The sequence below is a fragment of the Mesocricetus auratus genome, unplaced genomic scaffold (assembly GCF_017639785.1).
Source record: "Mesocricetus auratus isolate SY011 unplaced genomic scaffold, BCM_Maur_2.0 Super-Scaffold_100011, whole genome shotgun sequence".
NCBI classification, from domain to species: domain Eukaryota; kingdom Metazoa; phylum Chordata; class Mammalia; order Rodentia; family Cricetidae; genus Mesocricetus; species Mesocricetus auratus.
Window position 1 is genome coordinate 74594928 of NW_024429195.1, and position 21618 is coordinate 74616545.

Below are 21618 nucleotides of genomic sequence, written 5' to 3' on the forward strand. Positions count from 1 at the left end.
ATCCATTCGACCAGCAATTCTTTCCCTAGAATTTCACTGTAGAAAAATGTTTAATGTGTAGTTCACTTCAACATCTGAATAAAATCTAAGTCCCTTACTGGGTGTGGTGGTTTGAACTGAAACTGTCTCCCACAAGCTTAAGTATTTGAACTTGGTCTGCTGCTGGGACAGTTCAGGGCAGTTAAGGGACCTTTAGGAAGAGTAGACTTGCTGGAGGCGGTCTATCGGAGTTTATAGCTCTTTACCGCGTCTAGTTTGCTCTGTGCTTTCAACCTGTGGTTGAAGATGTGATCCCTCAGTTTCCTCCTCTGGCCTCCACCGTGCCTCACCCACCACTATGGACTCTCCTTCTGGGACCATAAACCCAAATAAACTCTTCCTTGTATATTGCCTTGGTCTTGGTATTTCATCACCACAACAAAGTAACAAACATACTGGGGCATGTTTCTTTTTAATTTCATCAGTCAATACTCTCCCAAACTACTTTTCTTCTTCCTACTTAGCGCTTCTTTTCTCTAAATAAACTACTAGCTGGGGTGGTGGTGGTGGTGCACACCTTTAATCCCAGCACTCAGGATTAAAAGGTGAGATAAATAAAAGTAGACGAATCACCCAAAATAATTGCCTCCAACTTAAATTATATGCCACAGTTTGAAACAAAACAAAATACAAAATTAGTTTTTACAAAAAGAATTTAAGGATTGAACAAAGAAAAAATTTTTCAACTTTCCAGCATCAAATACAATTATCAGAAATAAATGTGCATATGTGGATTCCTGGGTGTGTGGGGTGCCATGGGACATGTGTGGCGGTCAGAAGACCTCGGGGTCAGTTCTTACTTTTTACCTGGGTGACACAGGTAAGAGGCAAACAGACTAGTTGCTCTGCAAGCTTGCAGGGCCTCCTGTTTCCGCCTCCCGCTTCACCATAGTGATAGTGAGCTTATAGAAGCAAGCTACAGGGCCACGCTTCACATGGAGTCTGAGGACTGATAGTAAGTCATTTCCTCAACCCCAGAAATAAAAAACCACGTTATACATTAATGTTAGATTTTGCATGACTGAGAAAAGACTTTGACATAAACAACTAAGGAGACTGAAGAGTTAATTCTGTGGTTTCAAAAGTTGTGATCACAACAGGAAGGGTGTAATGGAGCAGCTCCCATCAAGGCAGACCAGAAGCTGAGTACACTCGTAGCAGGAAGTGGTCAGGGAAAACATAGCACCCAAAATTATGTCCCCAGTGGCCTACTTCTTCCAAATGAGCTCAACTTCCACAGTTCCACTCCCTACTAATTTTCTAAATCCATCAATGGATTAAAGCCATTCATTGAGTTAAAGCCTTGATGATCTAACCATCCCTGGAAACACTCTGCAGATACACTACCATTGTTCTTGGTATTTCTCAGTCTGCTCAAGCTATACTGCAAGTTATATCACTAATATGACTCATCACTGGTGATATTGGTACAATAGGAAATACTAGAAAGAATCTTAATAAACTTTCATTTGAGAATCCCACTTCATTTACATGCCCTAAGGAAATGTGGGAGGTGGGGGTGGTGGTCACTCATTCAAGTTTATCATAGGAAAATCTAAAATAGGAAAAGAAAGCACTGTCAAACACTATAAAATGCTTACACCTCTTTTGAGAAATGAATGCAAACACTAAAAATCATAGTCTTCAGAATTATTTGCTACCTTAAAAAATGTTACAGAGGTGGCACACACCTTTAATCCCAGCAATTGGGAGGTAAAGGCAGATAGATCTCTGTGAGTTCGAGGCTAGCCTTGTGTACAAAGCTACACAGAGAAATCCTGTCTCAAAAAATATCTAAATAAATAAATAATTTTCAAAACCATAGTGATTAAGATAAAAACAGAAGGACACCAAGAAATAAATTTAAAAGAGGAAGGGCCTGTCCACTAACAGAATTCAAGATAAAATAAACAGAACAGTTTCATATATAAACAAGGATCCTAACTCTTTCTTATTCCCCCCAAAACCTGGCAAACTGGAAAGTTTTGAGAAAATAAAAGACTGAAAGGTGCAGTTTAAATTGTTTTTTTCTTTAAAACTCTAAATTTAATTTGTATATTAGTAGATCGTCCCCTTAGCACAATGCTTAAATTCAAGACGCACCAAGAATTATACAGAACACTAGAAATCCACGCCGGTACTTAGATTCAGTTGCTGCATAATACCCTCGAGAGATATAGAGAGCCAGATGAAGGCAGCAGGCACACATGCAGGCAGGCAGACAGACAGAAAGACACACACATGCACACACAGGACTTTCTGTTTCCAATCAACAAGACTATTTCTGAAGTTCAGGTTAAGTTCACTGACCTAGAATAAAAGACAATAAACAAGAATACAATAGGCAGTGTGTATCCAAGCAAATTTCATGATCAAGAATAAAAGGTACGATCAGTCCTTTTAATTCATGACCAATTATTCTATTTAAAAAATAAAACTTGAGAGTCACATACAAGGGTATTAACAAGGATAATACACAGTCTTAAATGTGTAGATGCCAAATAAGAGGAAACCCACAAGGCTAAGGCAGAGGAAATTATTGCAAGGAAAATCTGCCTGGCCCTAAAGAAACACTTATGGACATGGGCACACAAGAGGTTAATGTCCTCTTTATTCCTAAAGGCTGTAGGTAAGAAACAACACTGAGTATCCTGTGATTTAGTCGTACATCCCTAACCCCCAAATAAATGGAGAGTGCAACATACATGTTCACTACCAGAGTGATTTCACACTGGGCAAGAGCAGTGAGGCATTTTAGAAAATCCCAAGATGTGTGTACAGTTAGTTTAAAAGTCCATACCATCTTGATTCTTATGAATCACTGATCAAGCTGAACAAACTGACCAGCTCTCTATTAGATTACAAAATACAATGCTCACTCCATTATTTCTGAAACAATAAACATAAGTAATGTGGATCTCAAAAAGAGACAGAGGAATTAAGACTATATACAACTATAAGTTGAGATATCTGAGAAGCTCTAAATCTCATAAACTGTGAAAGTTCACTTTTAAATGTTACATTTTAAATATGACATTACCAAGCCGTAACTGCAGGTTTGTAAAATACATGTGTTAATTATAACAGACCTACATTAGCATAGGTATAAAATTCAGTTTTAATAGTCTTTAATATTAAAAGTGAAACATTTTTAATTTAATTATGTTGGGAAACATTCTTTTTTTTCCTTTTTTTTTTTTTTTTTTTTTGGTCTTTTTGAGACAGGGGTTCTCTGTATTGTTTTGGAGGCTGTGCTGGAACTAGCTCTGTAGACCAGGCTGGCCTCGAACTCACAGAGATCCACCTGCCTCTGCCTCCCGAACACTGGAATTAAATGCGTGCGCCACCAACACCTGGCGGGAAACAAATTCTTGATCAATTATAAACATTACCTACTGGATTGCAGGAACAACACTAGAAACCCTGTTCAACCCTTTGAATACAATTCCGTACTTCCTAAGTGCATTCCAGTCCAGCAAGACACAGCTATAAGAAATGAAAAGTTTTCAGTCTGATACTGACCACTGTTTTTAGACCTTCATACATAAACACGCTAGTTTTCTCATTTGTCTACAACCACTTTTAAGGGCCACAAGCCTCTTCTCTTCATTTTCTCTAACAAGTCAGTACAGCTCACATGTAATTAAGTGTCTCAACAATGCCAAATTACTACCCCTCTGAGTTGGCCTATAACCGGCTTCTAGGTTGCTCTCACACAAACACTGCCAACATGGTACTCTCCAATATTCAAAACATGAAATGATTTCTCACTGTTTCTACATGTTACTAACTTGGTGTGGTGTTCCCAGTCCCCCCAGGTCCCTGAACTGACAACATATAAATGGGGTGTGCAGATGAGGTTACACAACAGGAAAACAAAGCAGAGTCAGAAGGAGAGCGACTTAAGCTCCCTGCAGCAGAGTACACTCAGCACTACAGCAGACACAAAAGTTACGAATAACATAAGTACCATAACCCTGTCAGAGCAGAATAAGGAAGGTGTCGGAGGAAATGACATTTTGGCCTCAAAACTGAGAAGTTCTCTCCAAGTAAGCATCACAGCATTAAAATATCAACACCCAAGTTTCCTCATCCTTGAACTCCAGCTCTAATATACACTTTTGATCCTTTAAAAAAATATACTATGAAAAACCATGCATTATTAATATAAAAAGAACTGGTTATTAGTTGGTAATGTCTCACAAATATATAGCTTTTACCAACCTTTTTATTACTGAACATTAACATATGCTAAAAAAATATATTAGCCACCAATGAAAAATACTGCACCATTAAATATATGCTTTGAAAAAAGAACAAAATTAGTAAATAATCTAGGATACAGTGGAAAAAAAACCTTTGGATATTTTCCTCATTGTTTACAAACATACAATAAAACTGAAAATTCTTAAAAGTGTAGTAACAAGAACATAAAATGAAGAAAGAGCATGCTATGGAAAAACAGAGTGCTAGACAGAGCTGTCAGGGAAACGCTTATGTAAGCCCAAGGACTGACTTCAGGCTTCCAGAAGCCACGTGAAAAGCTGTGCATGGTGTCACTTGCCTACATCCCCACGCTGCCGAGAACAGACGGCATCCCTGGTGCTCAGCTAGGAGACCTAGGCAGTCTCCCTGAAAAGATTAACTCCTCAGGCTCAGTGAGAGACTCTTAAAAACGAGAAACAGAAACAAGAGCACACCCTGCATTAACCTCTGGCCTCGGTACATGTATTGAGTCACACATACATACACATATGGCACACCCCCCCAAAAAAAGCTTGTCTTTTTCATGTAGGCTTTTTTTTTTGAGACAGAATCTCATTATGTAACTCAGAATGGCTTTAAAATTGCTTGTAATCCTCCTGCCTCACTCTCCCCAGCACTGTGATTACATGCATGTGACAAGATGACCAGCTAAATGGTTCTTATTACTAATCTTTAGGGGGGGACGGGAATTCCTTTTCATCTTAATAGACCATGTTATGTTAATGATACTAATTCATAGTTTCCCTAACCTAAATATCAATTTTCAACAACATGAAAAATATCACATTTCTATTTTCAGTGGCTACCGGAATAAAAATATGCCTTGCTTATGGTAAGAAATATCAAGATCAATGGTGGTGGTGGTGATGGTGATGGTGGTAGTGGTGTGTGTGTGTGTGTGTGTGTGTGTGTGTGTGTGTGTGTGTGTGTGTGTGTGTTGAAGTTTTTACCAGTACCAGGCAAAGGGCCCCTTGGATGGCATCACGGATTGGTTCCCAAATATTCCCAGGAGTGTTAAGAGCTTGGTTCCCAGTGCAGCAGTGCTCAGACAGTGGCCCTTTGGACGATGACTGTGTTGTGAATAGATTAATCTATTTATGAACTAATAACCTAGTGAGCTGTGGGGAGGAAGGTCTAGGTAAGGAGGTGGGTTCTGAAGACACGACCATGAAGAATATCATCTATCTAGGCTCCTCCTTTGCCTATCTTTGCCCCCCCAAGACACACACACACACACACACACACACACTCACACACACACCAGGAGATTATCTGCTTTGCTCCACCACATACATGTTCCTCCCATGATGTCCTGCCCAACCACAGACCCAGACACCATGGAGCCAAAGAGCCATGAACTAAACCCTCTGACCCATGAGTCAAAATAACTGTCTCCTCTTACAAGGAGATTTCTCTCACATACTCTGTCACAGGAATAAAAGCATTATAATTCAAATTGTACAAGCTCAATAATTTTAATACATGTGAAATCAAAGTAAATAAACATCTTGAAAAGAAAGTGAATGCATGTCAATTATAATTGGGGAGGGGGTTCTCCTGTTTGTTTTTTCCCAGCATTCATATTCCTTCTGTGTGTAAAAGTACTGATAAATTCATGATTGAAAATCAATTTACACACTGGCTATGGCAGTTTACACTAGTATGGGCAACATAGCAAAACTGTCTCAGACATCCAAAACAGAAAGCAGGCTGGGGAGGACTGTGGAACAAATCTACAGACACTGAGAGTGCTTTTCTCTGACTTAGACTATACATGCAGCTGTTCGAGCTATTCAACATTCCCTCCTAGTAGGGTCCAGCATTTTTGAATGCTCAAACTTGAATCTTGGGTCACTGAAGTAGTAGAACCCTGAGGAAAAACTACTTAAGCTAAAGCCTTTACTTCCTTTTTAAGGAGGAAAAAAAAAAAGGTTTACCTAATATAGTAGGTTTCCTGTGAGGGTTTAACAAAACAATAGTGTCTACCATAGCACAGGGCAAAACCAATAACATTCTCTCATAGTTTACATTATACACTGGATGTCTGAGTGACTTCAAATTCATGTCTTGACTCTTACCTACCAGTATAATGGTTTTGCAGGTAGGCTTGCAGGATCTAGTTAGAGCTAAGCAAGGTCCTTATAACAGTAGTTAGGACTTTAAGTAAGAAAAACTTCTCTCCTGTGTTTTTTTCCTCTGTCCTTTTTCACCCCTTCCTCTGCACCTGCAGGCACCAAACAAAAAGCCAGAAGACCACACAGTTAAAACAGGCATCCACAAACAAAGAGAGCCCTGGTCAGAATGTAACCAAGTGGGCACTCTGACTTCAAACTTCTGAGCAGGTGGTGGTGGCGCATGCCTTTAATCCCAGCACTCGGGAGGCAGAGGCAGACGGATCTCTGTGAGTTCGAGGCCAGCCTGGTCTACAGAGTGAGTTCCAGGAGAGCCTCCAAAGCCACAAAGAAACCCTGTTTCGACACTCCCCCCTCCAAAAAAATAAGTAAAATAAGATGCACACCAATATGTGATATTTTGTTATGGAAGATGAAGTAGACCAAGATAAGGTGTATCAGAAAATATTTTTGAAGATTATTTAGAAAACAAGCTCGTTTTCACTAAATATAAATTAACTCCCCCAAAACCCATCTCCTAACCATTTAACTGGTAGGTTAAGGGTCTCAGCACATGAATTGGTTGGGGGGGGGGGCATGCAATCATATGAGAAAAAAAAAGTAATTAAACATTAATTGTGCCCTCTGCTAGGCAAGCTATCCTGCCACACTGTGGATCTGTAAATCTACCTCCTCAAAACAAGTGTTTACGCTGATGATATGTTACTGTAGACCATAAAACATTAGATTTATGGTAGATGTTTATTGATTCTGCAAGTTGGTCAGCAGAGAGAGCAACACATAGCAGAAAGAGAAAGTTGCACACAAGGTATTTTTTCAGGGCCTTGACTATTCCTTTTCCTAGGTCAATATTTTGCAGACATTAACAGTAAACACATACATATGACATTAAACACCAATTGATTATATTGTGAGCAAAATTACACCAAATCCACTAACAGGAAGATCCCCTGAAGCCTGTTGTAATCAGTCCTCTTTCTAGCAGTTCAAAGAAACTGCCTATGTGACAGCTTAACTTTGATAGCAAGCTGTGGAATGGGTCTTCTAGTATTTACAAGTGCCATGTAAAGCACATTTTAAATACCATTATATTAGCAATGGAAATGAAAATATAATCATTTTATAAAATATGCTTTAAACAAGTATTAAAAAGTTTGAGCAAGAATACTTCAAATTCAAAAGAATTCAAAACTACTCTTCCTTTGCAAGCACAAAAGGAGAGATCATTTCTAAAATACCACAGAGACTATTTCTATAAGTAGGGTTTAACATATAATGACCTTTTCCCCACCAAAACAGAAATACATTTTATTCAGTAACTATCTATGCTCAAAGTAGAAGACCCATGTAGAAAACTGTTAGAACACAAAGCTGTAATTGTACAAAGACTAAGTAGCAATGATATAACGATTCAGAATGTAACATCTTTTAAATATCAAAGACTATGAGACAATGACAAAGGAAACGGGCAGAAAATACTATGTCCAGATAGCTTTAATATCGGGAGACATCATCACCTCCCGTTTTTGAGTAGCTTCCTCTGCTGCTACAGTAGCTTGTGTACTGTTCACCATTAAGCATTGCACAGCTTAACAGTCCACAGCTCTATTTCATCGGTGGAGGAAAAGGAAGCTGGATTGCTGAAAGCCCGGGGTCAGACACAAGCCTTACCAGAGCAAGCAAATGATCTTACACACCACACCTTCCCATCATAATTGGAGGCCCAAGACAGCATCTGAAAACTAAATGTATCAAAACATACATTAGAATCCCTGTACTCAGCATAGTTAAGCTATGGTCCAGAACAAAGACTTTCTGTTTCCTAGTCTTTGTAGAATCAATGACTTAGAAGCCATTAGCAGCATCAAAGCTAACAAGCATATTTAATTATTCCAACTTCATCTTTCCTTACTATGTACTATGTACTTTTGTCCTTTTAATAACCAACTTATATAGTACAGGTTATACATATAGTTAACACCAAATTACTTTCTTAGGCCCGAATCCAAGTATGGGAATAAACTACGTATTTTACATAACCCCATTTTGTAAAATTTTAATTCTGTATTTTTCCTGGCTGTAAAAATGTGAAAACTTTTTTTAAAAAATGGAGGCAAGAAATAAACAACCACCCACCATCCAGAAATATTTATTAGGTTTTTGGTAAATTTCCTTATAGCAACACAATTTTTTATTATCTAAGTAAGTAGAAAGTGTGCAGGAAAAATATACACTTTTATAAATATATTAAGCATCAATTAATGCAAACCTGTCAATTTCACAAAGGTTTCTAAAACATTTTGGTATGAGGAGGGATAGGAAGTTGAAAAATACACACTAACCTGGAGCTGAAATGCCTAAAATTTTAATGTCAATACTTTAAAGACAGTAAACTGCAAGATACATATGAGCATTCTTTAAGACAACACCAAAATTATTGCACCTACACTAAACAGGCTTTATTTTTACTTTCTTCTTGTTCATATTTTCAGTAACGTTTTCATTTTCTTTGTAAAAATAGATAAAGCTCCTGTTTGCATAGGAATTTAAAGATATGTATTATAATTACATTATTATTTGCATGATGTGTATGGGCATGTGGAAGTGAGGACAACTCTGTGGAGTTATTCTCTCCTCCCATCTTTGCTTGTGTTCCTGGGATTGAATTCAGGCCCCGGGCAAAGCCCCTGCCCGCTGAGCCAGTCCTTGAGCAATAAGGAATTCAAAGGTTCGGCAACACTCATTTGAAACACAGCAGTCAAACAGTTAATACTTCTGATCTGTGAGATGGTTTGCCAGATAATAGAACACTCTTCACATTCCTATATCCAGTCTCAACACACACACACACACACACACACACACACACACACACACACACACACAGTTAAAGTCCTCATTCATATTGTCCCTTTTGTTTGAACCCACAGTTTATGCAGATGTTAGAACGACAAAAACCAAATGACTTCATTAACAAGGCAGCACCACACTTAATACATAAGGTAACTCGTTAGGTTCATAAAAGAACAAAATAAAACCAATTATATTACCACTAGCAAATTTTTCTCATAAAACTTAGTTTGCACATTATTTCTACATTCAAATGCTCAGGTCAATTCAACTGATCAGAGGTCTCATTCATTTTTTTCTGTTCCATGGTTAACAAAGTGACTCTCAGTCACTCGGAATTATTACTTTGATATTCTTGTACAAATGTCGTTTAAAAGAAATCCAACAAAGGCTCAGAAAAGAGAAAACAGTGAAGTTGTGGGACAAGAATTGTCTGTCTTTAAGTCAAGCATTTCCTGTTAAGTGACAGGAGGTCTACCACCAAGAATACACTTTGCTGGCTCAAGGAATAACCAAGACTCCAAACAAAATTTGCCACTTGTCCTGAAAATCAATTTAGCCTGGGAGGCGATAAAAACAGGACCACTGACGCGTCTTCGATGGCCACATTAACATAAGGAAGAGGCGCCAAGGATTTCAGCTAAATGCTTTTGCCATTTTTGAAGAAGAAAAGCTAATTGTTAATGGCCATGTGACACCGTAGATCCCAGAAAGGAAAGGGTGGGGGTAAAAGAGGAGAGTTCAAGGCAGTTCAGGGTCAGGACAAGTCCGGCATCCTGTCATTAGCAAACGTCCTCCTAGCTGAAGGCAAAATACCGCTTAACCCAGAAGGAGTGGGTGAAAAGTGGGGGAGAGAACGAGTGGGAAACCACAGGGGAAGACGATGTGGCAGTGCGGGGGTGACGTGGGGGAGAAAAAATCCGGGGCCACCCAGCTGAGAGGGGGAGCAGAAGCACCGGACATAAAACACTGCGAAAAGCGACTGCAGCAGCCTAGACAACGGCGGAACCCCCCCTCCCGAGTCCTCCGGGTTTCCCACAGTCCCTCCGCCTCGGGTTGGAGCGACCCTCAGGGGTGTGACCCGCCAGCAAGAGGGCTGCCCGGAGCTTTGTGTCGGCCGGCTCCCCACGCGAGGGCTCCTCCCCCGCGGAGCTGCCCACCGGCGCGCAGCCTCCGCCGTCTCCAAGGAGCCCGCAGCGCCGCGTCCTCGCCCACTCCCGCCTCCCGCGCCCGCGCCTCCACCCGGGCCCCGGGGACCTTTGTGTCTACGGGGACTTTCCGCCTCTTCCCCTCCGCCGCCCCGCGGGGGCCACCGGCCTCCCAAGGAGCCCCGAGCGGCAGCGACCTCCGGCGGCGACGGGAGCCCCCACCCCCACCCCACCGCCGCCTCCACCAGCTCCGCACTCCCGCAGCCCACGCCGCGCGCGGACACGCGATCCACACCGTCCCCGCCCGAGCCGCCGGCTTGACAGGCGTCGCGGTCCCTGCCCGACCCCGCCGCCAACTCACCAGCAAGTGCGGGGACGCGGACTCCCCCGTGCAGGCGCGCCGAGCGAGCGGATGCAGGTCCGGCGGCGGAGGCGGCGGTGGCGGCGGCCGCGCCGAGGCGCCTCAGGCTCAGGCCTCCCCTCGCGCCTTCCGCTCCGCGAGGGCCGCCGGCCGCCTCACGCGTGCCCGAGCCCCCCGCTCAACATGGCTCCCGGGCCGCGGAGCCGCACGGACGGCCCAGTTACTCCCCTGTCGCGGAGCCCGGGGCGGAGCGAGGCGGCGGGGCGGCGCGGGGCTGCCGGACCGTGGGGCGCTCGGGAGACCGCAGCCGCCGCTCTCGTTCGTCTGCGTGCGCGTCGCTTTCTCTCGCTCGGAGGCTGCGGCTTGACGCCTCCGCCTGTTCCCCGGGGCGAGCGAGCGAGAGAGGAGGAAAAAGGAAAAAAAAAAAAGGACTTTTATTGAAACGATCCAACCAGCGGCGGCGGCGAAGAGCGACCGGCTGCGGGAGCTTCCCCACCCCCGCCTGCACCGCTCGCCTGGGGCAGCGCGACCCCTGCCGGCGGCGGCGGGGCGGGGCGGGGCCTGGCCTGGGGGTGGGGCTTGGGCTCGGGGCGTGGTCTGGGAGGGGCGGGGGTATTCCCAGGAAACTCGCGCCCCAAGCCTCCCTTCAAACTCAATGGGAGGACCGGAGACCCTCTCGGTGCACAGACCTCTGCGCTGTCCCTGTCCACCGCAATTGGCGAGGAAGCGATCACCGTAAATCAGCCCCTCACAGCAACAAAATTCTGGTTTGACGTACTCCAGTCGCTACTGAACACCGGATGCCTAACACGGTGCCCAGGCTTTCTGGAGAGTTGATGTCAAATAACCCACTTAGAAGCATCTCCATCGGGCGCGGCTACTTTTCTTCTGTTCTGTGGCTGGCTGTTTGGTGCTAGTGCAGTTATATCCTCTCACGAAGCTTTGATTTAAGCCATAGTGTTTTTAAATGTTATTACACTGTTGGCACTGTGCTGTACGGTCAAAAGCCCTAAAATCTAACTGGGATGACAGATTATGAACGGTTACAATAAAACTGAGTTGAGAGAGGGCCAGTACTATGCTATAAGACCCAGAAAAGGCTACTGTTGCAATGAGTTAGGTTTTGTTTCTTGGAGGAGACAGGCCAAAGAGGTTGGCCCAGTTTCTGTAAATGCTTTTTACTTTCTTCTTTTACAGTCCAGGAATAGCTGAGTGAGTGTGTAGACAACTAAAGTGATACTGGCCCGCTTGCTCCCACAAATAGGGATAGAAGCATAAAGTAAAAGCTAACTTAAATTCCCCAGAGGAAGATACTGAGAAAAAATGAAAGAAGATAATGGGACCCGGATGTGGACATCCTAAACAAGAAAAAGTTCACCATATGAAAGGTCTCTAGGGTGAGGGTTGGTTTTTGTTTTGCTTTGTTTTTCCGGTTTCAACATCAGGAAGTGCACAATACATTTTAAATGAAATTTCAAAGATCATATTTTCCTAAGGGGCTTCTAAATAGTGTTGTTTTGGTTTGCTGGGCAAACACCTTCCCCTTGAAAATACTTCCTGCCATCTTCTTTCTATTCCTTACTTGTTAAAGTTGAATGTGTTTTCTACAACTTCCAAGGTACATACATGTCAATCTGATTGTCTAAAATTACTAGGAACCATAAGTTAACAATAATCATGTTCTACAAATACTTTAATGTCATATATCACTGGGCAGTAGTGGGGTGGTGGTGCATGCCTTTAATCCCGGCATTAGGGAGGCAGAGGCAGGAGGATCTCTGTGAGTTCAAGGTCAGCCTGATCTTTAAAGAGAGTTCCAGGACAGTCTCCAAACCTACAGAGATATCCTGTTTCAAAAAAAGAAAATGCACACATCTAAGATGTCTCCCTCTAAAAATGAGCATGCACTTTAAAAGAGTACTGTTTTTTTCCATGGGTCAGATACAAGCACTTTTATAATATGGTAAGAGCTAGCATCGTTTTCAGAATTCTTTGTTAGTTAGTGAAAAAATATTTTTATACATGACCTACTTTTATGCCAAACATTTTCACATGCTTGCCTTATTTTAAAAGCAAGTGCATGCTTTTTTGTTCTCTTAGCAAATATTCAAAATAGTCAAAAGGGAGCCTACATAATTGCACCCCGAGTTTCAGCTTCTGTAATTCCTCCTCCACATCATTAGATTTGAATTAGCCCATTACAAACAAAAGATTATTCTGCCTCAGCCAAAATCGCCAAGAAATAATCTTCGCTACCATAGCTCCATAGTAGGAATTTGATTTTTAGGATCTAGATGATTGCTTGGTTATCTATTTGTTCTTTCATGTGAATACAGTTTGCTCACTGCACAGTTTGGGCCAGGTGAAGATGCCGAGGTGAAGACAAGAGTTTTGTTCTTGTATTCTGTTGGCAGAAAGAGCAAGATGCACACAGAGCACTTAAGGAACCCACAGGTTAATGTGTGAAAAGCAGAGAGACATGTCTCAGATGAAGGGGGGGGGTGGGCGGGGGACCACAAGTTCTTTCTTTGTGTCACTCAGTAAATGGCAATTGGTCTTTTCACATGCATTGTTAGGGATTTTTTTTTTTATCCTCATAAAATAATTCCTATTTGCTTGTTTTGGGGCTTTGGAGTTTTTGTTTGGTTAGTTGGTTGGCTTGGTCTGGTTTTTATTTTGCTTTTGGTTTTAGTTGTTGTTGTTGTTGTTTGAGACTTTTCCATTTATGTAGCTCTAGCAGTCCTAGAACTCACTATGTAGACCAGGCTGGCCTCAAACATGCAGAGATCTACCTGCCTCTGCCTCCAGAGTACTGGGATTAAAGTCAAGTGCCACCATGTCCAGATTGGTAAAGTAACTTTTAATTTAGAATATTTTTCAACTTTGGATATTTTCCAAACTGCAGTTAAATATGTTATATGGTTTAAAAAAACAAAACAAAACAAAAAACTCCCTGGTACTTGGTGAAGGGGAGGAATGTGGGAAGAATTCCAAGTTCAAATCCATTTGGAAAATGCCACATTTTTCTCTTCCTTCTGGAAAATCACATTTATATACAGAATGCTGGGAGAGGATCTGAGATTAAAAATAATTTTCTTTCCATTGAGACTAATGTATGCCAAGCTGTTTTGACCACAGAAAAACAGCATCCTGGGGGCATACATGAAAACACTGGGGACAGAATCAAAAGTCACGGGACTTTCAATAAAATGAGGCAGAAATGAAGCTGTTCTTTAGTTACTGGCAAAATGCTTTGGAAACATTCGTCTCCTGGCTTCCAGAACGGCTCTCTGCAAGGCTGTATTGAGATGAAAGAAGGATTGATTAAACACACTGTCCTATCTCCATCCTCCTTTCTTCCCTTACCTAGACTGATAATTTAGAAAAAAAACAGCAGGGGTGGGTTCTTAATCAAATAAAATATATTTAATGTTTATGGCATGAGGCAGAGGCAAAAAGAGCAGAAGTTCAACTCATACTCAATTTTGAGCTTGGTCAGTGGGGGCTACAGGAGACCCTGTCAAGTTTACAATACAAAGGGAGGGGCTTGTCTGAGGATCTCAGTTTTAACTAACTCTTCCCTTTTCATTGGGTATTTACACTTTTGTACATGAGTGTGCTTGCCCTGTAAAAGCCAGAGGTGAACAAGAGGGGTCTCCCCCCAACATTAGCCACATTTTTATTTGTTTGCTTGTTTGTTTTGAAACGGGGTTTCTCTGTGTAGCCATAGCTGCCTTGGAACTTCATCTGTAGACCAGGCTGGCTTCAAACTCAGAAAACCACCTGCCTCTGCATCCCAGTTTTGGGATTAAAGGTCTGTGCCAAAAACGCATCCAACTTTTTTTTTTTTTGAGGTCAGCTCTGTGATTTGCTACCTGGTCAGAAGCACTCTGAGAGCCTCAGTCTCTACTCCTAAGCACTGGGATTATGGGTACCAGTTTCATGGCCTGGGGATCTGAACTTTTTGGTGCAAGCACTTTACCTACGGAACCAACCATCACTCCAGCCCTAAATCCTCTCTTTTAATAAAAGTGAAAGCTGTGAGAAGCAGAACAGGAGGAGCTCTGGTTTTCCATATTGGGAGGATGATGTGATCTGGCAGCCTTCCCAGGAGAAGATAATCAATGAACATTGATGCTGTTTTCTCATTTTGTTTCTCTCTTTTTTTTTTTAATTTAAGGTTGCAGCAAGCTTGTTTGACATGTCAAACCCAGTTCCCTCGCCTCCTCTCTACCCCACCACCAGGCCCACAGTCCCCAACCCAATCTCCACTCCACTACCCTGGTAGGGTGAGGCCCTCCATGGAGGATCTCCAGAGTCTGTCATTTCATCCAGGGCAGGGCTTAGGCCCTCCCACAAGAGTCCAGGCTGAGAGAGCATCCCTCATTGTGAGATGGGCACTCAAAGACTATTTCTACGCCAGGGATAAATGCTACCCAAGGCCCCATAGATTACCTAGGCCTCCTCACTGACACCCACATTCAGGGGATCTGGGTCAGTCCCATGCTTTCCACACAGCCATCAATCTGGGGTCCAAGAGCTCCCCCTTGTTCAGGTCAACTGTTTCTGTGGGTTAAACCAGCCCAGTCTTAACTCCTTTGCTCATCAGTTCTCTCCAGGAGTTCAGTTCACTGTTTAGCTGTGGGTATTTGCCTCTGCTTCTATCAGTCGCTGGATAAAGGTTCTGTTTCCCAGGCGCTCTGGCAGTGGGATTGTATGCTGGCACTTCCCTGATTCATGTCTAAAATCCGTTTATGAATGAGTACATACCATGTTTCTCTTTTTGTGACTGGATTACCTCACTCAGGATGGTTTCTTCTAGTGCCATCCATTTGCCTGCAAATTTCAAGATCCCATTGTTTTTTTCTGCTGAATAGTATGCCATTGTGTAAAAGTACCACATTTTCTCTATCCACTCTTCAGTTGAGGGGCATCTAGGTTGCTTCCAAGTTCTGGCTATTACAAATAATGCTGCTATGAACATAGTGGAACAGACATCCTTGTTGTATGAATGTGCATCTTTTGGGTATATGCCTAAGAGTAGAATTGCTAGGTCTTGTGGTAGACTGATTCCCATTTTCCTGAGGAATCTCCATACTGACTTCCAAAGTGACTATATGAATTGGCGCTCCCACCAGCAGTGGAGGAGTGTTCCCCTTTCTTCACATCCTCTCCAGCATAAACTGTCTTGGAATTTTTGATTTTAGTCATTCTGACAGGAGTAAGATGGTATCTCAGAGTTGTTTTGATTTGCATTTCCCAGATGGCAAAGGATGTTGAGCACTTTCTTAAGTTTCTCTCAGCCATTTTAGACTCCTCTACTGAGAATTCTCTATTTAGTTCTGTCCCCCCACTCTTTGATTGGATCCTTTGGTGTTTTGGAGACTTGCTTCTTGAGTTCTTTGTAAATTTTGGAGATCAGCCCTCTGTCAGATGTGGGGTTAGTGAATATCTTTTCCCAATCTGTGGGCTGCCTTTTTGTCTTGCTGACTGTGTCCTTTGCCTTACAGAAGTTTCTCAGTTTCAGGAGGTCCCATTTATTAACTGTCAATCTTAGTGTATGTGTTACTGGAGTTATATTCAGGAAGAAATCTCCTGTACCAATTCGTTCAAGGGTACCTCCCACTTTCTCTTGTAATAGGTTCAGTGTGGCTAGATTTATGTTGAGGTCTTTGATCCATTTGGATTTAAGTTTTGTTCATGGCGATAACATGGGTCTATCTGAAGTCTTCTACATGCCAGCTTCCAGTTATGCCAGCACCATTTGTTGAAGATGCTTTCTTTTTTCCATTGTAAAATTTTAGCTTCTTTGTCAAATATGGGTGTTTATAAGTGTATGGGTTAATGTCAGGGTGTTCAATTCTATTCCATTGGTCTATCTGTCTATTTTTGTGCCAATACCAGGCTGTTTTCAGGACTATAGCTCTGTAATACAGCTTGAAGTCAGGGATGGTGATGCCTCCGTACGTTGCCTTGTTGATGAGGGTTGTTTTGGCTGTCCTGGGTCTTTTGTTTTTCCACATGAAGTTGAGATTTGTTCTTTCAAGGTCTGTGAAGAATTGTGCTGGGATTTTAATGGGGATTGCATTAAGTCTGTATATTGCTTTTGGCAAGATTGCCATTTTAACTACAGTGATCCTATCTATTCAAGAGAATGGGAGATGTTTCTATTTTCTGGTGTCTTCTTTAAAGATTCAAAGGTTTTTTTTGTTTTTGTTATGTTTTGTTTTTTGGTTTTTCGAGACAGGGTTTCTCTGTGTAGCTTTGGAGGCTGTCCTGGAACTCTCTCTGTAGACCAGGCTGGTCTTGAACTCACAGAGATCTGCCTGCCTCTGCTTCCCCAGTACTGGGATTAAAGGTGTGTTCCACCAACGCCCGGCAAGACTCAAAGTTCTTGTGATGCAGGTCTTTCACTTGTTTGGTTAGAATCACCCCAAGGTATTTTATGTTGTTAGTGACCATTGTAAAGGGCGATGTTTCTCTGATTTCTTTCTCAGCCCTTTTATCATCTGTATATAGTAGGGCTACTTATTTTCTTGAGTTGATCTTGTAACCTGCCACTTTGCTGTAGGTATTTATCAGCTATAGGAGTTCTCTGGTAGAGTTCCTTTGGGACACTTATGTAAACCATCATATCATCTGCAAATAGTGAAAGTCTGACCTCTTCCTTTCCAATTTGTATCCCCTTGATCTCCTTTTGTTGTCATATTGCTCTAGCTAGAACTTCAAGGACAATATTTAAAAGGTATGGAGAGAGTGGACAGCCTTGTCTTGTTCCTAATTTTAGAGGAATCACATTGAGTTTCTGTCCATTTAGTTTCATATTGCCTGTTGGTTTGCTGTATATAGCTTTTATTATGTTAAGGTAAGTTCTGGTTATCCCAGATCTCTCCAAGACCTTTATCTTGAAGGGGTGTTGCATTTTGTCAAAGGCTTTTTCAGCATCTAGTGAGATGATCATGTAATTTTTGTTTCTCAGTTTGTTTATTTACATTGATGTATTTTCATATGTTGAACAATCCCTGCATCCCTGGGATGAAGCCTACTTCATCATGGTGGAATAGTTTTCTGATGTGTTCTTGGATCGAATTTGCCAGTATTTTATTGAGTATTTTTGCATCAATGTTCATGAGGGATGTTGGTCTGAAGTTCTCTTTCTTAGTTGTCTCTTTGTGTGGCTTGGGTACCAAGGTTATTGAAGCCTCAGAGAAAGAGTTTGACAAAGACCTTTCTACTTCTATTGCATGGAATACTTTGAGAAGAATTAGTATAAGCTGTTCTTTGAATTTCTGGTAGAATTCTGCACTGAGGCCATCTGGCCCTGGGCTTTGTTTAGTTGGGAGACTTTTGATGAGTGCTTCTATTTCCTTAGGGTTATAGATCTACTTGAAATGCTTATCTGTTCTTCATTTAATTTTGGCAGGTGATATCTATCCAGGAAATTGTCAATTTCCTTTAGATTTTGATATTATGTGGAGTACAGGTTTTTGAAGTATGGCCTGATGATTCTCTGGATTTCCTCAGTGTCCGTTGTTATGTCCCCCTTTTCATTTCTGATTTTGTTAATTTGCTTGTTCACACTCTGAAGGTTTGTCTATCTTGTTGATTTTCTCAAAGAACCAACTCTTCGTTACATTGATTCTTTGTATTGTTTTCCTAGTTTCTACTTTATTGATTTCAGCCCTCAATTTGATTATCTCCTGGCATCTACTCCTCCTGGGTGAGTTTGTGTCTTTGTGTTCTAGAGTTTTCAGTTGTGCTGTTAATTCTCTAGTGTAACTATCCTCCAGTTTCTTCATGTGGGCACTTAGTGCTATGAACTTCCCTCGTAGCACTGCTTTCAAAGTGTCCCATAAGTTTGGGTATTTTGTGTCTATATTCTCATTGAATTCTAGGAAGTCTTTAATTTCTTTTTTTCTTCTTTGACCCAGGAATGGTGCAGTTGTGCACTATTCAATTTCCAAGAGTTTGTAGGGTTTCTGCAATTTGTGTTGTTGTTGTATTCTAATTTTAATGCATGGTGATCTGATAAGGTACATGGAATTATTCCAGTTTTTTTTGTACCTGTTGAGGTTTGATATGTTGCCAGGTATGTGGTTGATTTTTGAGAAGGTTCCATGTGGAACTGAAAAGAAGGTATATTCTCTTTTATTTGGATGGAATGTTCTATATATGTCTGTTAATCCCAATCGGGTCATAACTTCTATTAGTTACTTTGCTTCTTTGTTATGTTTCGTGTCAAGTGGTGAGAGTGGGGTGTTGAATTCTCCCATTATAAGTGTGTGGGGTTTTATATGTGATTTGAGTTTTAGTAATGTTTCTTTTTCGAAGGTGGATGCCTTTGTATTTGGGGCATAGATGTTTAGAACTGAAACTTCATCTTGGTGGATTTCTCTTGTGATAAGTATCAAATGACCTCCTTCATCTCTTTTGATTGATTTTATTTTAAAATCTAATTTGTTAGATATTGGCATTGTTACTCCCACTTGTTTCTTGGGTTCATTTTATTGGCAAATCTTTTCCTAACCCTTAACTCTGAGGTAATGTCTGTCTTTGAGGCTGAGGTGTATTTCTTGTATGTAGCAGAAGGATGGGTTCTGTCTTCGAATCCATTCTATTAGCCTCTGTCTTTTTATGGACGAGTTAAGACCATTAACATTGAGGGATAATAGTGGCCATTATTGCTCATTCTTGTTTGTTTTGGAATGGTTGATATTGGTGGAATTATATGTGGATTTCTACCTCTCTTTTCTTTTGCCTGTTGGGATTATCTATTGCCTATGCTTTTCTGGCTATATTTAACTTCTTTGGGTTGGAGTTTTCCTTGCTGAACTTTCTGTAGGGCTGGGTTAGTGGATATGTGTTTTTTAAATCTGGTTTTGTCATGGAATATCGTTTTTCTCCATCTATAGTGAGTGAAAGCTTTGCTGAGTATAGCCTCCTGCGGTGACATCTGTGGTCTCTTAGTGTTGGTAGAATATCTACCCAGGACCTTCTGGCTTTCAGAGTTTCCATGGAGAAGTCAGGTGTAATTCTGATAGGTTTTCCTTTGTATGTTACTTGGCCTTTTTCCTTTGCTTCTCTTAATATTCTTTCTTTATTTTGTATGTTTGGGATTTTTACTATTATGTGGCAAGGGGACTTCCTTTTGTGGTCCACTCTGTTTGGTGTTCTGTAGTTCTCTTTGTACTTTCATTGGCATGTCTATCTTTAGGTTGTGAAAGTTTTCTTCTATGATTTTGTTGAATATGTTTTCTGCCCCTTTGAGGTAGCTTTCTTCACCTTCTTCTATACCTATTATTCTTATGTTTGGTTTTTTTCATGGTGTCCCATATTTCCTTGATATTTTGTGTTTGGGATTTGTTGGACTTAAGATTTTTTTGGTCAATGAATCTATTTCCCCTAGTGTATCTTCAACACCTGAGATTCTCTATTCCATTTCTTGTATTCTTTGGTTATGCTTGTATCTGTAGTACCTGACCATTTGCCCAGCTTTTCTATTTCTAGCATTTCTTCAGATTGTGTTTTTTATTGTCTCTATTTCATCTTTCAACCCTTTCACTGTTTGAATTGTTTCTTGCAATTTTTGCTTTGTCTGTTCTTCCATTTCTTGTATTTGTTGCATTTTTTGGTTTGTTTTTTCTTCCATTTCTTTAAGGGATTTTTCCCATATCCTCTTTGAGGGCCTCTATCATTTTCATGAAGTCATTTTTAAGGTCTTTCTCATCTGCTTGATCTACAATGTGCTGCTCATGTGGAGGGCGCAGAGTCTCTAGTCTCTGGCAGTGTCATATTGTTTTTTTTTTCTGTTGCTGGGTGTGTTTTTATATTGTCTCCTTCCCATCATTTCTTCCTGTGGGTGCAGCACTTGGGAGAGAGAGGCAGGCAGATCTTTGTGATGTTGAGACCAGCCTGGTCTACAGGAGCTAGTCCCAGGACAGCTTACAAAGCCACAGAGAAACCCTGTCTCTAAAAACAAAAAAACAAACAAACAAACAACCTTTCATGTAAGAGAAAAGACTAGAAAATTCAAAGCTAAGCAGGTCAGGGTTCTAGCCTGAAGCACTATTGTAGCAATTATACTTCACAGTTGATCTCAGTGAATGGGACTTCCATCTCTGCCGCGAAGACAAGTCAGCAAGTTACTTAACTAGAAATTTCCCCGCATGTGAACTTGGACTAATAATGCACCTGCCAGGTTATAAGGGCTAAATAAGATAATGCTTATGCCACATGAATTGCTTGGTCATGTCACAAGAACACTGTTACAGAAAGGAAATTTGTGTGTTTGCGTAACTGGGAAGGCCAAGGGTAGTTTAAGCTCCAGAGACAAATTAACCAACAGCTCACATAATGCCATCAGGGCCTGGCTTCTCTCCTCTTGATTCAGCCTTAGGGAGCCTTGGCTCCTTCCCCACTAGGTCAAACCAACCAATGGTTGCAGTATCTGTAGCTCCTTACATCCGGGTTCATTATCTCAGAGAAAAGAAAAGGCAGTACCTGGGAGAATGAACAGTAAGTAGCTCAAATCATACAGCTTGCATCAATGGCTGTCGGTGTGGTCCTAAAGTCAGGAAAGAATTCATATTATCTGGATGACAGGTGTGTAGCTAACAGGGAGAGAGCTCCTCCCTAAGCCAGAAAAGAATGGAAATACTGATAAGCAGGCAACTGGATGTAGCATCCTCAGCTAATAAAAATGAAAATAGTCAGGGATGAGCAGCACAGGAAGTCAGCCTTGAAACATATTGGCTCTGGTTCACGTGGGCACCCCCCCACCGCCACCAGCTCTCCTATTTCTATATTATAGTACTAGGCATTA

The 21618-nt window shown here is 41.5% G+C and overlaps 1 protein-coding gene across 3 annotated transcripts in view; it reads right to left on the reverse strand.

Moving 5' to 3' along the window:
- Window positions 1-10919, reverse strand: part of Cdk17 (cyclin dependent kinase 17) — a 70720-nt gene extending 59801 nt beyond the window's left edge. The window contains exon 1 of one of the 3 annotated variants that reach the window (XM_005067997.4): window positions 10797-10919. The gene's annotated coding sequence lies outside the window, so the exon portion shown is untranslated. Of the gene's footprint in view, window positions 1-6387; window positions 6528-10796 lie in introns of those variants that run through there. The other 2 variants (XM_040755045.1, XM_040755046.1) reach the window with 2 other exon arrangements.
- Window positions 10920-21618: the final 10699 nt, after the last annotated feature.